Raw genomic sequence first — 19,588 nt, forward strand, 5'->3', positions numbered from 1 at the left:
TGCTGCTAACATTATAACAGACTTGCATAACAAACTTAGAATAACAACTAACAACTTACAACTTATACTAACAAGATTCGTTATACTCTAACATTCTCCCCATCTTCTTGAAAGGTAAAACCCAAAGTAAACTTCGAAACCGAGCAAAGAGTGAGGCAGAGAGTGGCTTGGTAAGAATGTCCACAACCTGATCGCGGGCACGAACCTCATCAATGATAATAGAGCCATCAACAACCTTCTCGTGAATGAAGAATAGGTTAAGCTCCATATGTTTGAACTAGAATGTAGAACAGGATTGGCTGCGATAGCAACGGTACTAGAGTTGTAACATCCTGATTTTCGGGTTTTTCGCGATTCCTGATATTTTAAGTAAATTTCTAAAATTTGGTATGTGATGATGGAATTCATAATTTGGGTATGTAAATGGGCTTATGGAAGGCCCATGAGTTGGCCAAAACCCGGTAGAATTTTTTTAAATTTTGGACTTAGGAGTTAGGGGTTCTGGCTAGGTGCCCTTGTATTAAGTTGTGGGTAAAGTGTATCACAAAAAGAGCTTTGGTAGAGTGGCAAGGGTGACGCCACTAAGCTCCTAAAAAGGTGGCGTGTGGGCATAGAGGAAGACTTGGGTTCGATTCCCTGTGTTGGCAAATAAGAGTATTTATTTTTGTGTGCAGGAAGGGTAAGTGTTGGAACTTAAGTGGATTACGTAATAGGAGAGTTGGATCAAGTCAAATGCATAAATTAAGGAGGGATAAGGGAGAGATTTTAGGGATGTGATAGGGAGATAGAGTTGGCGAATAAGGAGATTGAGAGAGGATTTTCGGCAAGGGGCATTAGGTTAGTAATTTCGGCATTAGGGTCTTAGTTGTGCCGATTTCTTCTTTGGTGTGTAGCCTTTTCTCTCTTTTCTTTTCCAGCCGAATCTACCTCCCTCCTATTCATTTTCTTCCTTTTTCTTCTTTCAAATCAGCCCACTATTTCCCTCCATTCACCATTGTTTCTTTCCCTTATCTCTATTTTTGCCGAAGTGAAGCAAAAAGCCGAAATCAGTGAAGATAGGGGGTGCCGATTCTTTGTGACCAGCAACCTTTTTCTTCCTTTTCAATAGTTGGCGTTCGGTTCCTTTACCTTTTAGACATCCGGATTCAAGAGGAGAATGACTGTGGTAAGTGTTCAAACTCTAAACAATTCCTAGTGTAGCTTTGGCCAAAAGCCGAAACTCCAAGTTTAGGGAGATGGCCGAATATGGGCATAGACTCTATGGGGTCTTCTTTTAATATTTTTGGTTTATTTAGTGAAGGAGCAGCAAGGTGTAGTGTCGATTTGGAGTAGCTTGGATCGCCGGAGTAGCTAGGCCTAGTCATCAATCGCGACAAAGGTAAGGTGCCTAAGGCCATTATGGATGGTGGCCGAATGTGTAAGTGTTAATATTGGAAAGTTCTTGATTTGGTTCAATTATTGCGAGCTGATCTTTTTAACAATTGATTATAGGAGAAATCGCATAGGAGATCTCGTCAAGGAATATCGCAAATCGGTGTGTAACGAACCCTTTCATAGCTTAAAGCGATAAAATGCGAAAAGCGAAATGCCAAATTACGGCATTTCGAGGACTTGTGAGCAAGCTGACGCTCACTAGTTAGTTAGAATCGATGAGACGATGATCGAGAACGATGGAAAGCGGTAAGAGTGTGATTTTGGCGTTCTTGGTAAGTTGGGCCTCGAGGGTCGAAGTGGGGCCCATTGGGCTTTGGGCCCATTTGGGAAAAATTGGTAGTAAACGAAATGTTATATGGCATGATAAGACTGTTAAAACCGTTATGGAATATAGGCTAAATGGGCCGAGATGACAAAATTGGCTAAGTAGGGCCCATTAAGGGTTTTAGGCCCAATAACTCGTTTTGCTAAAATGGGCCAGAATCACTGTTTACACCCATGAATTGTTAAGTAATCATTAATAAACATGGAAACCCTAATTTTTGGTAAAATTACAAGATTACCCTTATAATATGAAAATGACCGTTTGCCCTAGGTAAAAATGACCATTATACCCCTAGGGTTTATGTATGATTTTAATACATGGGATTTTGATAAATATGGTATGTATGATATGCACATGAAATGTATGATACGCACATGATATGTATGATATGCACATGAGGTAATCATAAATGCATTGGGTTGGGTTTTATATGGATGGAGGAAGTGAAAAGGGCTTATGCCCTGATTATCGAAAGGGCTTATGCCCCAGCTTATAAAAGGGCTTATGCCCTGATTATTGAAAGGGCTTTGGCCCCATTATTAAAAGAGGCTAGGCCTCGGTTATATGATAAAGCACTATCTTTGCCGCCAAAGGAGAGTTTGGCGGGGTGGGTCGAGTTAATCCCACATGGTGTGTTGGTTGGTACGGGTGGAGAGTAGCGGATGGTGGGTTGAGTAGTCTCCCAAATGGGTTGCATTCTTTCATTGAAATTATATGTGACATTGAAATGGGCCTAAGGGCCATACTGTTTCTGATAAAGGCTTGCCCAAGAATATGAAATATGAAAAGGCTTCGCCCGAGAATATGAAATATGAAAAGGCTTCGCCCAAGATTATGAAATATGAAATATGAAAAGGGCTACTGACCCAATGCATGATTGAGATTGGATTTGGGCTTAGACCCAAAGAGTCGTTATTGTTTTGGGCTCTGAAAGGGCTTGTTGCACTGAGTTTCCAAACTCACCCCTTTCCTTAACCTTGCGGTGAGCCTTGATGTGGGGACTTGGGCGGAGGGGATTGAGTGGCCACGGTGATCGTCTTGGGCTTTAAATAAAGTGTTGGTTTCGTTTAATTTCCTTTAACTATTATTTATTTTTGGGTTGTAATAAGGCCAATTTTAACTTTTCTTTTATTTCTTTTCGGATTATTTTAATTTTAATAACTTTAAAATTGGTTAATTATTATTCAAATGGGCTAGACTTAGGACGTGTTTTCAAAATGATACTTGTTTTCAAATTATCTCAACACCACGATTCATCGGTTAATCAAAGACGTCCACTTAAACAAATTTAAACTCGATATAACAAAGTGTGGCTATGGTTGTGGGCATGTCTAGGATTGATTCCAATCAAAGAGCTTGGTACTTAAGCGACCTTCATGGCTCACCTCCTCTGTCTCGGATACCTACACGGTGCCCACTTCCATACACTTTGTTAACTCAATAAAATATATGGTTTTAAAACATTAAAACGAAGCGTGGGTTTTCAACTCCAATGTGGCACGCCGATTCGCCATAACGTCTGGCTGGGTTTGGGGTGCTACATTTAGTGGTATCGAGCCTAGGTTGCAACAACTCGGTGTGGATCGGGTCCAAAATGTTTTCAAAACTTAGGCCTAAGAAGGGTATTTTTGGAAAATAGTTTTGAAAAGTTCATTTTAAATATGGTTATGAGAAATATAAGTAAAAAGGGTACCAATTTTTCCGTTTTAAATCAAGAGTTCAAAATAAAGGGAGTTTTCAAATCAAAGTTTTCAATTTCTATTTTCGATAATCAAAACATGTTTTCTAAATGGATTGGAGAAAGAAGTGGCGACTTGAATCCCGGCACCAAGTCAGTAAGTATATTTTCCTTACAATATATGATATTGATATTATGAATAGTCTTTGAGACCCTACTATGAGACTTTAGCTAGGGTAGAGTCATGTAAGCAGTAGGAATGAGGCTGTAGCTAGGCTACGATGATCTGAAAAATCCTTGAACTGCTATATCTACATAAGACATTTTCTTAATAAGCGGTGGAACGTTATACTAATTGCATAAAATTCAGAAACAGATAATTCGATATGAGTACTAGAGGAGCTCGTGGGCGAGGCCATGGACGTGGTCGCGAAGGGTGCAAGTGAATCTTCATCCTCGGGGCATAGGCCACCGAGAGCCACCGTGCCGCAAGCAACGGAGACTGGGTCTTATGATCGGGTCGGGGATGACGCTTTATCCCAAGCCATGTTAAGGGTTTTAGAAAGAGTGGCTGGAGCTAGTATCTTGGGACGGTGAATAGGGGTCTATATCGGAGCGACTCAAGCCAACGGAGCGAGGTATTTAGGGTGTATCTCGAGTGGCCCGAATGTGGCGTAATATTGGCCGGAGGCTACTGAGCGGATCATGGACGATCTAGATCGCTCGGTGGAGCAAAAGTGAAAGGAGTCGTGTCGCCGCTACGTGATTTAAGCATACCGATGGTGGATCACCGTAAGGAGAGTACCCCAATTGAGCAAGTAACCTAGGAATTGTTCAAAGCGCCTTTAAAGGGAGGTATGTTGGAGCAAGCTATGTGGATGCTCGTCGAAAGGAATTATTGAATCGACTCAAGGTGATAAGGCGTGGCAGTATATGAGGCGTAATTTTTGAGGTGAGTCGATATGCTAGTGGTATAGTGGTAACTGAATACGAGCGCAGTGTCCGCTTAGAGGATGGTCTCCGTGATGAGCTTAGGATATTGATAGCTCCACAGAGGGAGCGTGGTTTTGCTGGTTTGGTAGAAAAGGCTAAGATAGCTGAGGAGGTGAAGCTGAGTGAGCGACAGAATCGTGAGAAGGATCAACCCAGATTCAAGAGGGATTTTCGACCCTCGAGTGCCATGAATCGAAGTGTTAAAAGAGCAAGGATGGAGGAACCGGTTCGAGCAGTTCCAGTAAATACTTATAGACCACAGGCTTGCAGGGACTGTGGTAGGGTGCATATGGGGGAGTGCTGGAAACGAACTGGAGCATGTTTTCGATGTGGGTTAAAGGAGCATAAGTTCAGAGAGTGTCCTCGGAGGACAGCTCAGGAGCTAGCGGCAGAGCAAAGGGATGTCCAACCACGGCGAGGAGGACCACCACCACAGAGGGGTCGTGGGCAAGGTAGAGGTGGCAATGGTAATGGACGAGGACGTGGGGCACCTGGCAGAGGTGCTGGTCATGCTGAAGCTCGACAACCGGCGTTGGTTTATGCTGCACGACGTCGTGAGGAGGGTGACGCTCCTGATGTTATAACTGGTACGTTCTTCATTCATAGCATGCCTTACACTGCTTTGATTGATGTGGGTTCCACCCACTCGTATGTTGCTTGTGATGTATCTGGGGCTTTGGATGTGCTTCCTGAGAAGACTGTGAGTGGGGTATCAGTAATAAGTCCATTGGGACATTCGGTTAAGGTAGATAAAATTTTTAGGGCAGTACCGTTAGTGACACAAGATAAAATCATTGAAGGAGATTTGATGGAGCTGCCATTTCGGGATTTTGATCTTATTTTGGGAATGGATTGGTTAGCTAAGCACAAGGCGACGTTGGATTGTGCTACAAAGAGGATGGTACTAAGAACTGTCGAAGATGAGGAGATAATGGTCATAGGGGAACGAAGGGATTATTTATCCAATGTTGTTTCGACGTTAAGAGCCGAGAAGTTGATCCGGAAAGGTTGTAAGGCGTACTTGGCCTTTGTAAGTCAAACGGGACTTGAAGAGATAACGGTGGAGTCGGTTAGGACTATTAAGGAATTTCAGGATGTATTCCGGATGAACTTCCGGATTACCCTCAACAGAGAAGTCGAGTTTGGAATCGACTTACTACGGAACGACTCGTGTCCATTACGCCTTATCGGATGGCACCAAAGGAGTTGGTAGAATTGAAAGCTCGATTCAAGAGCTGTTGGATAGAGGTTTATAAGACCAAGTGTTTCTCATGGGTGCACCGGTGCCTGCAGATCTTCAGTAAAGAAGAAAGATGGGACTATGCGAATGTGTATTGACTATCGGCAGTTAAATAAGTGACTATCGTGAACAAGTATCCGTTACCAAGAATCGATGATCCATTCGACCAATTAAAAGGAGCCTCGGTGTTTTCTAAGATCGACCTTGGTTGGATATCATCAATTAAGAGTTAAAGAGGGGATATTTATAAGACGGCGTTCGGGACTCGTCACGGTCATTACGAGTTTCGGTAATGCCATTTGGGTTGACTAATGCACCGGCAGCATTCATGGATTTGATGAATCGGGTATTCCAGCCATACTTGGATCAGTTGTAGTCATTTTTATTGATGATTTTGAAAGCGGCACATAATGGACCTTGTGCTATGCATCCAAGAGGGAGTAAGTTGTATCGAGACTTGCGAGAGCAATATTGGTGGCCTGGGCTTAAGCGAGAAGTGACCAAATTTGTTGGGAGATGTTTGACATGTCAACAAGTGAAGGCCGAGCATCAACTACCTTCGAGATTGTTACAGCCGGTAAAGATACCACTTTGGAAGTGGGAAAGGGTAACTATGGACTTTGTAAGTGGGTTGCCGTTGACACCTTCTAAGAAGGATTCGGTTTGGGTGATTGTGGATAGACTCACGAAATCTGCTCATTTCATACCTGCCTGGACCGATTACTCACTTCAGAAGTTGGCCAGATTGTATGTGGCGGAAATAGTGCGATTGCATGGTGTGCCAGTATCGATAATTTCAGACCGAGACCCAAGGTTTACATCTCGGTTTTGGCAGAAGTTGCATGAGGCATTGGGAACGCGATTGGATTTCAGTACGGCTTTTCACCCTCAGTCGGATGGGCAGTCAGAGAGGGTTATTCAGATTTTAGAGGATATGTTGAGGGGTTGTGCTATTGAGTTTAAAGGCAGCTGGGAGGACCATTTGCCCTTAGCGGAGTTTGCGTATAACAACAGTTACCAAGCAAGTATTCAGATGGCTCCATATGAGGCACTATATGGGCGAAGGTGTCGCTCGCCTACTTGTTGGGCAGAATTGGGGGAAAGGCAAATACTTGGACCAGAGTTGGTAGCAGATACTGAAGACAAGATTAAGGTAATCAGGAAGAGGTTAAAAGAGGCGGCGGATCAACAAAAGTCTTATGCCGATCCGAAGCGTAAGGATATTGAATATGCGGTAGGAGACATGGTCTTTTTGAAAGTTTCGCCTTGGAAGAAGATCTTGAGATTTGGTAAGAAGGGTAAGTTGAACCCACGGTTTATTGGACCTTATCGAATCATTAAGCGGATAGGGCCGGTGGCTTATCAACTAGAGTTACCTCCAGAACAGGATCGCATTCACGATGTCTTCCATGTGTCCATGCTAAGGCGATATCGTTCTGACCCAACTCATATCGTGCCAGTTGCAGAAATTGAGGTATAGTCGGATTTGACCTTTGAAGAGGAACCTGTGCAAATACTTGATCGTGATGTCAAGGTGTTGAGAAAGAGGTCAGTCCCATTGGTGAAGGTACTTTGGAGGAACCATGGCAAGGAAGAAGCTACCTGGGAGACCGAAGAGGCAATGCGTCAGCAGTACCCTCAACTGTTTGGACCAGGTAAATTTCGAGGCTGAAATTTCTTTAAAGAGGGTAGAGTTGTAACATCCTGATTTTCGGGTTTTCGCGATTCCTGATATTTTAAGTAAATTTCTAAAATTTGGTATGTGATGATGGAATTCATAATTTGGGTATGTAAATGGGCTTATGGAAGGCCCATGAGTTGGCCAAAACCCGGTAGAATTTTTTAAATTTTGGACTTAGGAGTTAGGGGTTCTGGCTAGGTGCCCTTGTATTAAGTTGTGGGTAAAGTGTATCACAAAAAGAGCTTTGGTAGAGTGGCAAGGGTGACGCCACTAAGCTCCTAAAAAGGTGGCGTGTGCGCATAGAGGAAGACCTGGGTTCGATTCCCTGTGTTGGCAAATAAGAGTATTTATTTTTGTGTGCAGGAAGGGTAAGTGTTGGAACTTAAGTGGATTACGTAATAGGAGAGTTGGATCAAGTCAAATGCATAAATTAAGGAGGGATAAGGGAGAGATTTTAGGGATGTGATAGGGAGATAGAGTTGGCGAATAAGGAGATTGGAGAGAGGATTTTTGGCAAGGGGCATTAGGTTAGTAATTTGGCATTAGGGTCTTAGTTGTGCCGATTTCTTCTTTAGTGTGTAGCCTTTTTCTCTCTTTTCTTTTCCAGCCGAATCTACCTCCCTCCTATTCATTTTCTTCCTTTTTCTTCTTTCAAATCAGCCCACTATTTCCCTCCATTCACCATTGTTTCTTTCCCTTATCTCTATTTTTGCCGAAGTGAAGCAAAAAGCCGAAATCAGTAAAGATAGGGGGTGCCGATTCTTTGTGACCAGCAACCTTTTTCTTCCTTTTCCATAGTTGGCGTTCGGTTCCTTTACCTTTTAGACATCCGGATTCAAGAGGAGAATGACGTGGTAAGTGTTCAAACTCTAAACAATTCCTAGTGTAGCTTTGGCCAAAAGCCAAACTCCAAGTTTAGGGAGATGGCGAATATGGGCATAGACTCTATGGGGTCTTCTTTTAATATTTTGGTTTATTTAGTGAAGTAGCAGCAAGGTGTAGTGTCGATTTGGAGTAGCTTGGATCACGGAGTAGCTAGGCCTAGTCATCAATCGCGACAAAGGTAAGGTGCCTAAGGCCATTATGGATGGTGGCGAATGTGTAAGTGTTAATATTGGAAAGTTCTTGATTTGGTTCAATTATTGTGAGCTGATCTATTTAACAATTGATTATAGGAGAAATCGCATAGGAGATCTCGTCAAGGAATATCGCAAATCAGGTGTGTAACGAACCCTTTCATAGCTTAAAGCGATAAAATGTCGAAAAGCCGAAATGCCAAAATTCTGGCATTTTGAGGACTTGTGAGCAAGCGAACGCTCACTAGTTAGTTAGAATCGATGAGACGATGATCGAGAACGATGGAAACGGTAAGAGTGTGATTTTTGGCGTTCTTGGTAAGTTGGGCCTCGAGGGGTCGAAGTGGGGCCCATTGGGCTTTCGGGCCCATTTGGGAAAAATTGGTAGTAAACGGAAATCTGTTATATGGCATGATAAGACTGTTAAAACCGTTATGGAATATAGGCTAAATGGGCCGAGATGACGAAATTGGCTAAGTAGGGCCCATTAAGGGTTTTAGGCCCAATAACTCGTTTTCGCTAAAAATGGGCCAGAATCACTGTTTGCACCCATGAATTGTTAAGTAATCATTAATAAACATGGAAACCCTAATTTTTGGTAAAATTACAAGATTACCCTTATAATATGAAAATGACCGTTTTGCCCCTAGGTAAAAATGACCATTATACCCCTAGGGTTTATGTATGATTTTAATACATGGGATTTTGATAAATATGGTATGTATGATATGCACATGAAATGTATGATACGCACATGATATGTATGATATGCACATGAGGTAATCATAAATGCATTGGGTTGGGTTTTTATATGGATGGAGGAAGTGAAAAGGGCTTATGCCCGATTATCGAAAGGGCTTATGCCTCGCTTATAAAAGGGCTTATGCCCTGATTATTGAAAGGGCTTTGGCCCTGATTATTAAAAGAGGCTAGGCCTCAAGTTATGATAAAGCTATCTATGCCAAAGTGGAGAGTTTGGCGGGGTGGGTCGAGTTAATCCCACATGGTGTGTTGGTTGGTACGGTGGAGAGTAGCGGATGGTGGGTTGAGTAGTCTCCCAAATGGGTTGCATTCTTTCATTGAAATTATATGTGACATTGAAATGGGCCTAAGGGCCATACTGATTTCTGAGAAAGGCTTCGCCCAAGAATATGAAATATGAAAAGGCTTCGCCCAAGAATATGAAATATGAAAAGGCTTGACCCAAGATTATGAAATATGAAATATGAAAAGGGCTACTGACCCGATGCATGATTGAGATTGGATTTGGGCTTAGACCCAAAGAGCCGTTATTGTTTTGGGCTCTGAAAGGGGCTTGTTGCACATCGAGTTTCCAAACTCACCCCTTTCCTTAACCTTGCGGTGAGCCTTGATGTGGGGACTTGGGCGGAGGGGATTGAGTGGCCACGGTGATCGTCTTGGGCTTTAAATAAAGTGTTGGTTTCGTTTAATTTCCTTTAACTATTATTTATTTTTGGGTTGTAATAAGGCCAATTTTAACTTTTCTTTTATTTCTTTTCGGATTATTTTAATTTTAATAACTTTAAAATTGGTTAATTATTATTCAAATGGGCTAGACTTAGGACGTGTTTTCAAAATGATACTTGTTTTCAAATTATCTCAACACCACGATTCATCGGTTAATCAAAGACGTCCACTTAAACAAATTTAAACTCGATATAACAAAGTGTGGCTATGGTTGTGGGCATGTCTAGGATTGGTTCCAATCAAAGAGCTTGGTACTTAGCGACCTTCATGGCTCACCTCCTCTGTCTCGGATACCTACCGGTGCCCGACTTCCATACACTTTGTTAACTCAATAAAATATATGGTTTTAAAACATTAAAACGAAACGTGGGTTTTCAACTCCAATGTGGCACGTCAGATTCGGCCATAACGTCTGGGCCAGGTTTGGGGTGTTACAAGAGTTGTCACACCAAATAGTAGGTGGATCAATAGAGTGAAGTTGTAACTCCTTTAGAAATGAGACCAACCAAGCAACATCACTAGTAGCTGTAGCAAGACTTTGATATTCATCTTCGGCCATAGATCGTGAAAAAACTTGTTGTTTCATGGAACACCAAGAGACCGGTGTGTGACCAAAATACACATAGTAGCTTGTTGTAGACTGATAATCATCAAAATCCAGCCCCAATTAGCATCGTCATAACTGACAAACGAAAGCTGAGTAGATGAACGAACAACAATCCCATAATCAAAAGTACCACATAAATACCGTAAGACTCGCTTCAATACAACAAGATGAAAAGTAGTAGGAGCATGCATGAACTGACATATGCGATTTATCGCGTATGCAATATCTGGTCGAGTAAGGACCACATACTATAGGGCACCCACAAGACTTCTGTATTCCATAGAATCACAGAGTTTCTCTTCGTCATCCTTAGAAAGATGAGAGGAACTAATCGTAGGAGTGTGAACATTCTTCGCATGAGTTATAGAACTCCTATCTGTATGATCGTGAATGTACTTTTGTTGGCATAGATGAATAAAGCCTTATGCAGAATGAGTAACCTCAATCCCTAGAAAGTAATGGAGATCACCCATATATTTAAGTGAAAACTCCTATTCATTTACTAGACAAAGCTATTTATATAGGTAAGCATGCTCCCAGTAATAATAATATCATCCACATACACAAGAACATAAAGAGTGAAATCAGGTGTTACTTTAACAAACAAAGATGCATCAGACTTGGACAAAAGAAAACCAATGGGAAGAAGGAAGCATTTCAATTTATCAAACCAAGCACGTGGAGCCTGCCGTAAACCATAGAAGGCCTTCTTCAGATGACGGACCAAAGGTTTACTATTAGACACATACTGAACATACCCCAAAGGTTGCTGCATAAACACTTCATCAGTAAGATTGCCATTTAAAAATGCATTATTTATATCGATCTGACGAAGTTTCCATCCTTTGGAAACATCAATAGGTAGAATGATTCGAATAGTAGCAGGTTTAATTACCAGACTGAACCTTTCCTTAAAATCACACCCAAGTCTTGAGAACACCCTTTAGCTACTCATCGAGCCTTATGACGAGCAATCGTGCCATTCAAATTTTTATTTACTTTGAAGAGTCATTTGCACCCAATAACTTTGTGATTTTTCAGGGCCGGAACGAGTTCCCGGGTGGAGTTATTAATGAGGGCATCATACTCGGCCTGAGCAGTAGCACGCCATTCTGTAGTCGATAGTGCTTCTTCAATCGTGTGAGGCTCAGTGGTTTCAACATTCAGAGCCTTGGGTTTAAAAACACCAGCCTAAGACCAAGTAACCATTAGATGAGTGCTTGTGAGGGTTAAAGAAGCTGACAAAATAGGAGGAGAAACTTGAATAGTGGAAGGTATCATGGTTGAATTGGGTACATTATCAGTATTAGGTAAAGACAAAACAGAACAGGGTGAACATCAGAGTTAGAAGGTGAAGTCAGGATAAGAGGTTGAGAAAAGGAGGACTCCGTGGGTCGAGAATGAATAGGTTGAACAATAGGAACATAAGTTGGTGATCAAGATGAACTAGAAGAAGATGCGGGTCCGACCGTGTCAGACGTAGGAAATAGAAATTGATTTTCATCAAACACGATATTACGAGAAATGACAACAATACCATCTGGGGTGAGACATTGATGGCCCTTATGCTGGGAGCTATAGCCCAGAAACTACAAGGTTGCGAGCGAAATTCCTGCTTGTGACACAAAAAAAGATGCAGATACGGAAAATAGCAACACCCAAATACCCGTAAATGATCATATGTGGGATCTTTTCCATGCAGAACCTTGTACAGTGATTGACCATTTAAAACTGATGTAGAAAGATGATAAACCACAGTTTATACAAATTTTTATCCCATGCTTAGCACATTTACGAATGATTTCTCCTTAGATTTGGTGAATTCTATGCTCCTAATCTTTTAATTTCATGTTTTATACCTAGGTGAGCATAGGAGAGTAAAAAGAGCGAGAAACGGGCAGAAAATGGAGAAAATGGACCTACGTGGGAAATCAACATGGCCTGAACTTCCTCACACGGGCGTGTCACATAGCCATGTCCATTTAGCAAGATTGAAGCACGACTTACACGGGTAGAGTACACGTCCGTGCCTATTCAAAAGCCTTGACCACCGGCTGGAGTAATCACACACGGACGTGTCCCTGCCGAGCCCAATTATAGTCCTATTTGAAAAAAACCAATTTTGAGGGCTCTTAGGCATTCTAAAGCCTATTTAAACATTTGAGGAGGCACTTAGGAGGGGTGATATGAAGTAGGAAGCAAGGAATTACTCAAGGAAAGCCGATTGATCGATCTTAGAAGCGGATTCATCATCAAGACTGAAGATCTCCCTTCAAGTTCCTTCAGAAGTTTTGGGTTTTCTTATGTTTTGTTATCTTTATGATTTTGAGATGTTTTCTTTTACAATCATGAACTAAACCCCCTAAATACCTAAGGGGAATAAAACCTAAGATAGATCTTGTTATTATTATCTGAATTGTATGATAAATATTTGACTTGTTCTTAATTATGTGTTCTTAAATCTTGTTTTAATATTCCAGGATATTGGTTCAAGTTAATGCTCTTATTCAGAGGAGGATTAGACCTTGTCTAAGAGTAAAATTGTCATAATTAAGTGGAGTTGATTGTGCGCCTAGAGATAGGGTGACAAGATTTTGTCGGATCAGGGTGAAACCTAATAAAGGAATCCATAGATCGAGTTAATGCAATTTTAGGGTGTTAATTAGAATGAGATTTCAATTATTCAACCTAAGGTTAGACGTTATTAGTCTTGAGAGAGATAATAATATAACTTAGGGATTTTTACGGATCAAGTCAAATGAATAAATCATCTGATTTAGAGTCAAATAACAAGTAAAGTCTAGGTGGATTTTTCCTTATGTATTGTCTTAATCAATAGAATTTTCCCAAAAGTATTTTCCCAAGTTTTCTTTCTGTGCATTCTTAGTTAGTAATTAGTTTAGATAACCAAACCTCTTGATTTTAAGGCTAGATAATAAAAATGAAGTAAATACTAGTACTCGTAGTTCCTTTGGGTTCGACAATCCAGTCTTGCTGAACTATACTACTATTCGATAGGTACACTTGCCTTAATCGTGATAATAAGTTAGTCTCAAGAACGATTCATTTATAAATTTTAAAAACCAGTCATGAATATCACGCATCAAGTTTTTGGCGCCGTTGTCAGGGAACTAGGATATTAGGAACACTCAATTTTTATTGCTTTAGCCATTTTACTTTTATTGCAATTTCAAGTTTTTTCCTTTTCTAATTTTTCATTTATTTTCTTTTGACAGGTTTTTTTTAGTTTATGACCAGAAGAAACCCGTCAGGACCGCTACTTTTTAAAGGTGAGGTTAACCGCACAATTCGCAAAAACTGAAGAGAAATAAGGCAAAGCCTAAGATACACAAAGGACGAGCAAGAGGGCGATACTTCAACCACAACTGAGGAGATGGCTGAAAACCAAGAAAATCTGCTACCTCCTGCGATTGCTGCTGATCCAGTAAATCAAAATCCTACTCCACGCACTATATATGATTATGCTAAACCTAATTTAACAAGAACTGAGTCAAGTATAATTAGACCTACTATTGCTGCCAATAATTTTGAACTGAAACCTAACACAATTCAAAGGATGCAATAGTTTGTTCAGTTTGATGGTTTGCAGGATGAGGATCCAAACAATCACTTAGCAAATTTCTTAGAGTTTTGCGACACTTTTAAAATCAATGGCATTTCTAATGATGCTATTCGCCTTCGGTTATTCCCTTTTTTGTTGAGGAATAAAGCTAAACAATGGTTGAACTCGTTACCACGAGGGTCAATCACTACTTGGGAACAAATGACAGAAAAGTTTTTACTTAAATATTTTCGGCCGGCTAAAACAGCTAAGTTGAGGAATGACATTTCTTTCTTTGTGCAGATAGATCTAGAAACACTCTACGATGCATGGGAGAGATATAAGGATCTGTTGAGGAGGTGCCCTCGCAATGGGTTACCACTCTGGCTATAGGTTCAGACATTTTACAACGGTGTGAACAACTTAACGAGGCAATTCATCGACGCGCCACCGGTGGAACTTTGAATAACAAAACACCTGAGGTGGCTTACAAATCTATTGAGGAGATGTCACTGAATAACTATCAGTGGCAAGTTATGAAGACAAAGTCGACGAAAGCAACTAGTGTTTTCAACCTCGATGCGGTTACTATGCTATCTAACCAAGTAGAACTCTTAAATAAAAAGATTGACGGTTTGTGTGGTTCTACCCAGGTACCTCCAGTGATGAGGTGCGATTCGAATAGATGAGAAGCATGCACAGAATATCAACCCTTCAACCCTAGCATCGAGGAGGAACAAGCCCAATATATGGGTAACAATAACTCTAGACTCCAAAATAACCTGTATAGTAACACTTATACTGCAGGTTGGGGAAACCATCCAAATTTCTCGTGGGGCGGTCAAGGAAATCAAAGGCCACAACATCCTCTGGGTTTTAAACAACCACCTTACTAGCAGGAAAAGAAGCCAAACCTTGAGGAGATGTTAACAAAGTTCATCTTGGTGTTAGAAACTCATTTCTAGAATACCGAGACAGCCCTTAAGAATCAACAAGCATCAATCCAAGGGTTCGAAACTCAGATAGGTTATTAAATTGATATCTGAAAGACCACAAGGTAGCCTGCCGAGTAATACTAAATCTAACCCAAGGGAGCAAATCAATGCAATTACCATTCAAAATGAGGAAGGGTTAGTTGCACTGAACCAGAACCGAGGCAAGAAGCTATGGTACGTAAATATAAGGGTGAGGTGGACCATAATGACCAGAAACTGGTAAGTAAAGAATACAAACCTCTTGTGCCATACCCAAACGCGACAAGGAAAGACTGCATAGAAGAACAATTCGGTAAATTCCTTAAATTATTAAAAAAGTTACATTTTAACTTACCGTTTATTGAAGCACTTTCACAGATGCCAAACGCAGTTAAATTCTTAAAGGAGCTTTTAACAAATAAACGAAAGTTGGATGAGGCATCACATGTAGAGTTGAATGCAGTTTGCTCAACCATACTACAGAATAAGCTACCCAACAAATTGAAAGATCCAAGGAGTTTTACGATTCCTTGTTTAATTGGTAGTTTAAATGTTCATAATGCATTGGCTAACTTAGGGGCAAGCATTAATGTTATGCTTTATAAAATGTTTAAACAGCTAGGTCTTGGGAAACCCAAAAAAACTAGGATGAGTATTCAATTGGCTGATAAAACCATTAGATTTCCTAGGGGTATCATTGAAGATGTTCTTGTTAAGATCGATAAATTTATATACCTAGTAGACTTTGTTGTTCTAGACATGGAAGAGGATAGTAACGCACCTTTAATTTTAGGACGACCTTTTTTAGCGACTGCTAGAACCATTATTGATGTTGGTACAGGTGAACTCATACTTCGTGTGGTAGATGAAACAATCACCCTTCAAGCTCGTAATTCTTGTAACACAACAAAAATTGAAGGTGGTTGTATAAATCATTCTATTAGTACTGATCATGTGGTGAAACCTTCTGTGCAGGAAATAGTTTCGAAGAATGCATATGTGTCGTGTTCAAACAACAACAAAGGACCTATTTATGAAGAACGAAGGCTACAAATGGAAGCGCTAGATGAATGGCAGACATAAAAACCAAGAACACCCGATAAACCAAAACCGAGCTAGGACGATTTCATTAGCTCACCAAATCAACTGAAGGTTGGAGGCAAAGTACTACTAGATGCAATAGATCCTCGCATTACCACTTCTGAACCTAATGAAGAAATTTCCCTTACGATACTCAGTATTTTTCCATATGGTACAGTCGAGGTAATTCATCCCAAATATGGCACCTTTAAGGTAAACAATACTCATCTTAAACCTTATATTGATAAAGTTGATAGCAGGGATGAGGAGTGTAAACTCCTCGCACCACCTTGACCATGCAGAAGAGAGGTAAGTCCAGCTTAAGACTATAAATAAGCACTTCTCGGGAGGCAACCCGAGCACTAACAGTAATGATTTATTTAAATACTAGTTTTTATCATCTAACCTACTAACTGAATCTTGAAAAATAGGGTTTCCCCCCCCACACGGCCAAGTACACGGGCGTGCCTTAGGCCGTGCTCAGACCATAGGAGGAGACACGGTTGTGCGATACGACCGTGGGAAAACAGGGTAAAATTTTTTTCCCAACACAGGATACAATAAGTTACCACGGCTATGCAACATGGCCATGGGCGAAATTTCCAAAACAACACAAGCTGAGACACGCCCGTGCCTTGAAACTGTGGTTGAAATTGATAATTTAACACAGGCGTGCGACACGCCTATGTCATTCCACCGTGGTCGACACTGTCAAAAATAACACGAGCGTGGGCTATCATACACGGGCGTAAGAGAAGTAAACGATGAAAGACACGGCCATTCAACACGGCTGTGTGCACACACAAGCCCAAGGAACACTGGCGTGGGCTGAATGTCAGACACACCCAAATTTAAAAATTGCAAAACACACGGGCAAAAATCAGGGCACACAGGCATGTCCCACGGCCGTGTGCCCAAAAAGCTATATAAACCCCTCACTATTCATCATCTTCCTCCTCAAAATTCCCTAACCCTAGCCATTGCAACTTTACACACCCTGCCTGCCACGCCCATGTGCCGCCTACAACACTATTTCTGACAACTCAAGCTTTTCCCTTTTGCATTTGTTTACTCTTTTCTCTCTATTTTCTTCAAATATATTGCCTATTTCATGTTTTCTCTGGACCATTTGACTATTTTAAGTGAACATTCATTGTAGAATAATAATACTCATGCTTGTCATTAAAGAATTTTGTCATTTTTCATACTACATTCATCCATTTTTCTCGTTTCCATGGATTCTATGCTACCCACGTGCACTTATGCATTAAATATTCCCGTAGCATTATCCTCATATCCCTATTTTAATGACTTGATATATTTACTTTAGTTGTTTTAGTTCTCTTCATTTACTATGTGAATCTCATGAAATATTCCTAATTAGTTTTGTTTTTCAATGTTATTTTTGGTACGTATTGGTTGAACTTCGACTTTTTCATGCAGGTACAATGTCGCCCTCATATGGTAAGAAGACCGTTGTTCCCATCTCGAAGAAGAGAAAATGAGTAGGGTCATCCTCGGGTCCTACCGCAGAGATTAGGCACTCGTTCCTCCAGGTTCCTTTGGGACCTCAGGAAGAATTATATAAGATATTACGGGCTCGACCCCTAGGTGTGGGCCATTGTATTGACTGGGTCGCACTTGAACAGATTCATTTAGCTAACGCGATCCAGGCCCTCCTAACAATTGACCCGTGGGGGCTCTTCTTTGAGATCGTCGAGCTAACGTATCTAGAGTTCACATTGGAACTCTGTTCGATGTTTCATCTTCAGACCGTCATGACCAATTTCGATGATCCTAGAATGGTCCAGTTCTGCCTTGGTGGTCTAGTACACCAGCTGAGCATACCCGAGTTCGGGGTTGCACTAGGGCTATACACGGAGGAGTTCGTGGACGACAATGAACTCAACACCGTCCACCGCCACATCCACTACTCCCTCTTAAAATGCTGGAGGGACCCCGTCCCTGCCTCGGCCACCTACGATCTTAACTGCTCCAAGGCATCGGCTCTCCCTCCAACCTTAAGGTATCTACACGCCATCTTAGCTCACACTCTGACAGGGAGATGAGAGAGCACTGGCGTCGTCACCACCTACGACGCCTATTTCCTATAGAGCATGGCAAATGGGCATGTGACAACCCTAATTGGACCATAGTCGGGAAGTGGTCTCGGGACCACAAAACCGAGTCATAAAAATATTTAGCCGTTATATTTTATGTTTATTATATGTGAATATGAATGTGTGAAACTTTTAAGCTTCGATTTAGTCGATTGCATGTGAATTTAGTTAATAGGACTTATATGTGACACTTTTGAAATGTGATAGGTTAATCTATAAGGATCTATTAAAGCATGTATTGAAAATAATGGTTTTGCATGTCAAATAATCCTTTTTATAAATAGTGGCCGGCCATGATGATGACATATATTAAAATATGTATTAAATCTTAATTAAATGGTTATTATTTTATGTAAAAGAAAGGAAATAAATAAAAGAAATAATAAGGATAAAAAAAAAGGGGGTGATGAAAACAAAGTTATAATTTGGTTCTTCTTGGCCGAATGTAAAGAGGAAGAAGGGAGGAAAGCATTCGGTCATCTTAGGTTAATATTAAGCTCAAGAGCATAGAGGGGCAACATCGGATAGAGGAAAATCTAAAGTCACGGAATAGCCAAACCGAGACTTGTTCAGAAGGATATAAGGTAAGTTTTGAGTAATCGCCTTTAGTATAAGATTTACGATGCCTTGATATGTATATGCTAGATGAACATTATCTTTTAGTTCTATTTGATCTAAGATGTGTGGTAAATAATTTAATTATATGACATATAGTTGAATGGTTAATTCGGGTTAAGTTGGATTGATGAAAGGTAGATGTGATTTGTTTGTATGATCTTCAAAACGAAATGAAAATGATGGTGTATATTTTGCCCTTATATACGAATGGAGCAATTGAATTACCAATGTAATAGGCTATGTGAAATGTGTTACCATGTGAATATATATATGTGAAAATTGTATCCGGACTTCATGTCCGCAGGCTATAAGCGAGAATTATATCCGACTTTAGGTCCGCAGGCTATAAGCGAGAATTATATCTGGACTTCATATCCGCAGGCTATATGCGAGAATTATATCCGGACTTTAGGTCCGCAGGCTACGTGCTGGACATATATCTGAATTTAAAGTCTTGAAGGCTTTATGCTAGTGACTGGATTCGGGTTCTAACCTAGCAGGCTTAATGTCGATAATTCGAGTAAGGTTATGAATTGAATGTACTATACAGTATGAAAAGCAGGTACGCATTTCGTACACTTAAGCGAACCCACTTTTAGATTGAAGTTTCATATATAAGGAATGGAATGTGCATATGTATGTATAGATATATGTATGGATGAATATCGCATCTATGTATATGAAAATAACTACTTCGGACGATGTCTTTATT

The 19,588-nt window shown here is 40.7% G+C and overlaps 1 non-coding gene across 1 annotated transcript; it reads right to left on the reverse strand.

Moving 5' to 3' along the window:
• Nucleotides 1–14,354: 14,354 nt before the first annotated feature.
• LOC128285088 (small nucleolar RNA R71) lies at nucleotides 14,355–14,461 on the reverse strand. The gene has a single exon (XR_008275503.1). It is a non-coding gene; the product is annotated as a small nucleolar RNA R71 (small nucleolar RNA).
• Between the last annotated feature and the right edge of the window lie 5,127 nt (nucleotides 14,462–19,588).

This window comes from Gossypium arboreum, chromosome 11 (assembly GCF_025698485.1).
Source record: "Gossypium arboreum isolate Shixiya-1 chromosome 11, ASM2569848v2, whole genome shotgun sequence".
In the NCBI taxonomy this organism is placed as follows: Eukaryota; Viridiplantae; Streptophyta; class Magnoliopsida; order Malvales; family Malvaceae; genus Gossypium; species Gossypium arboreum.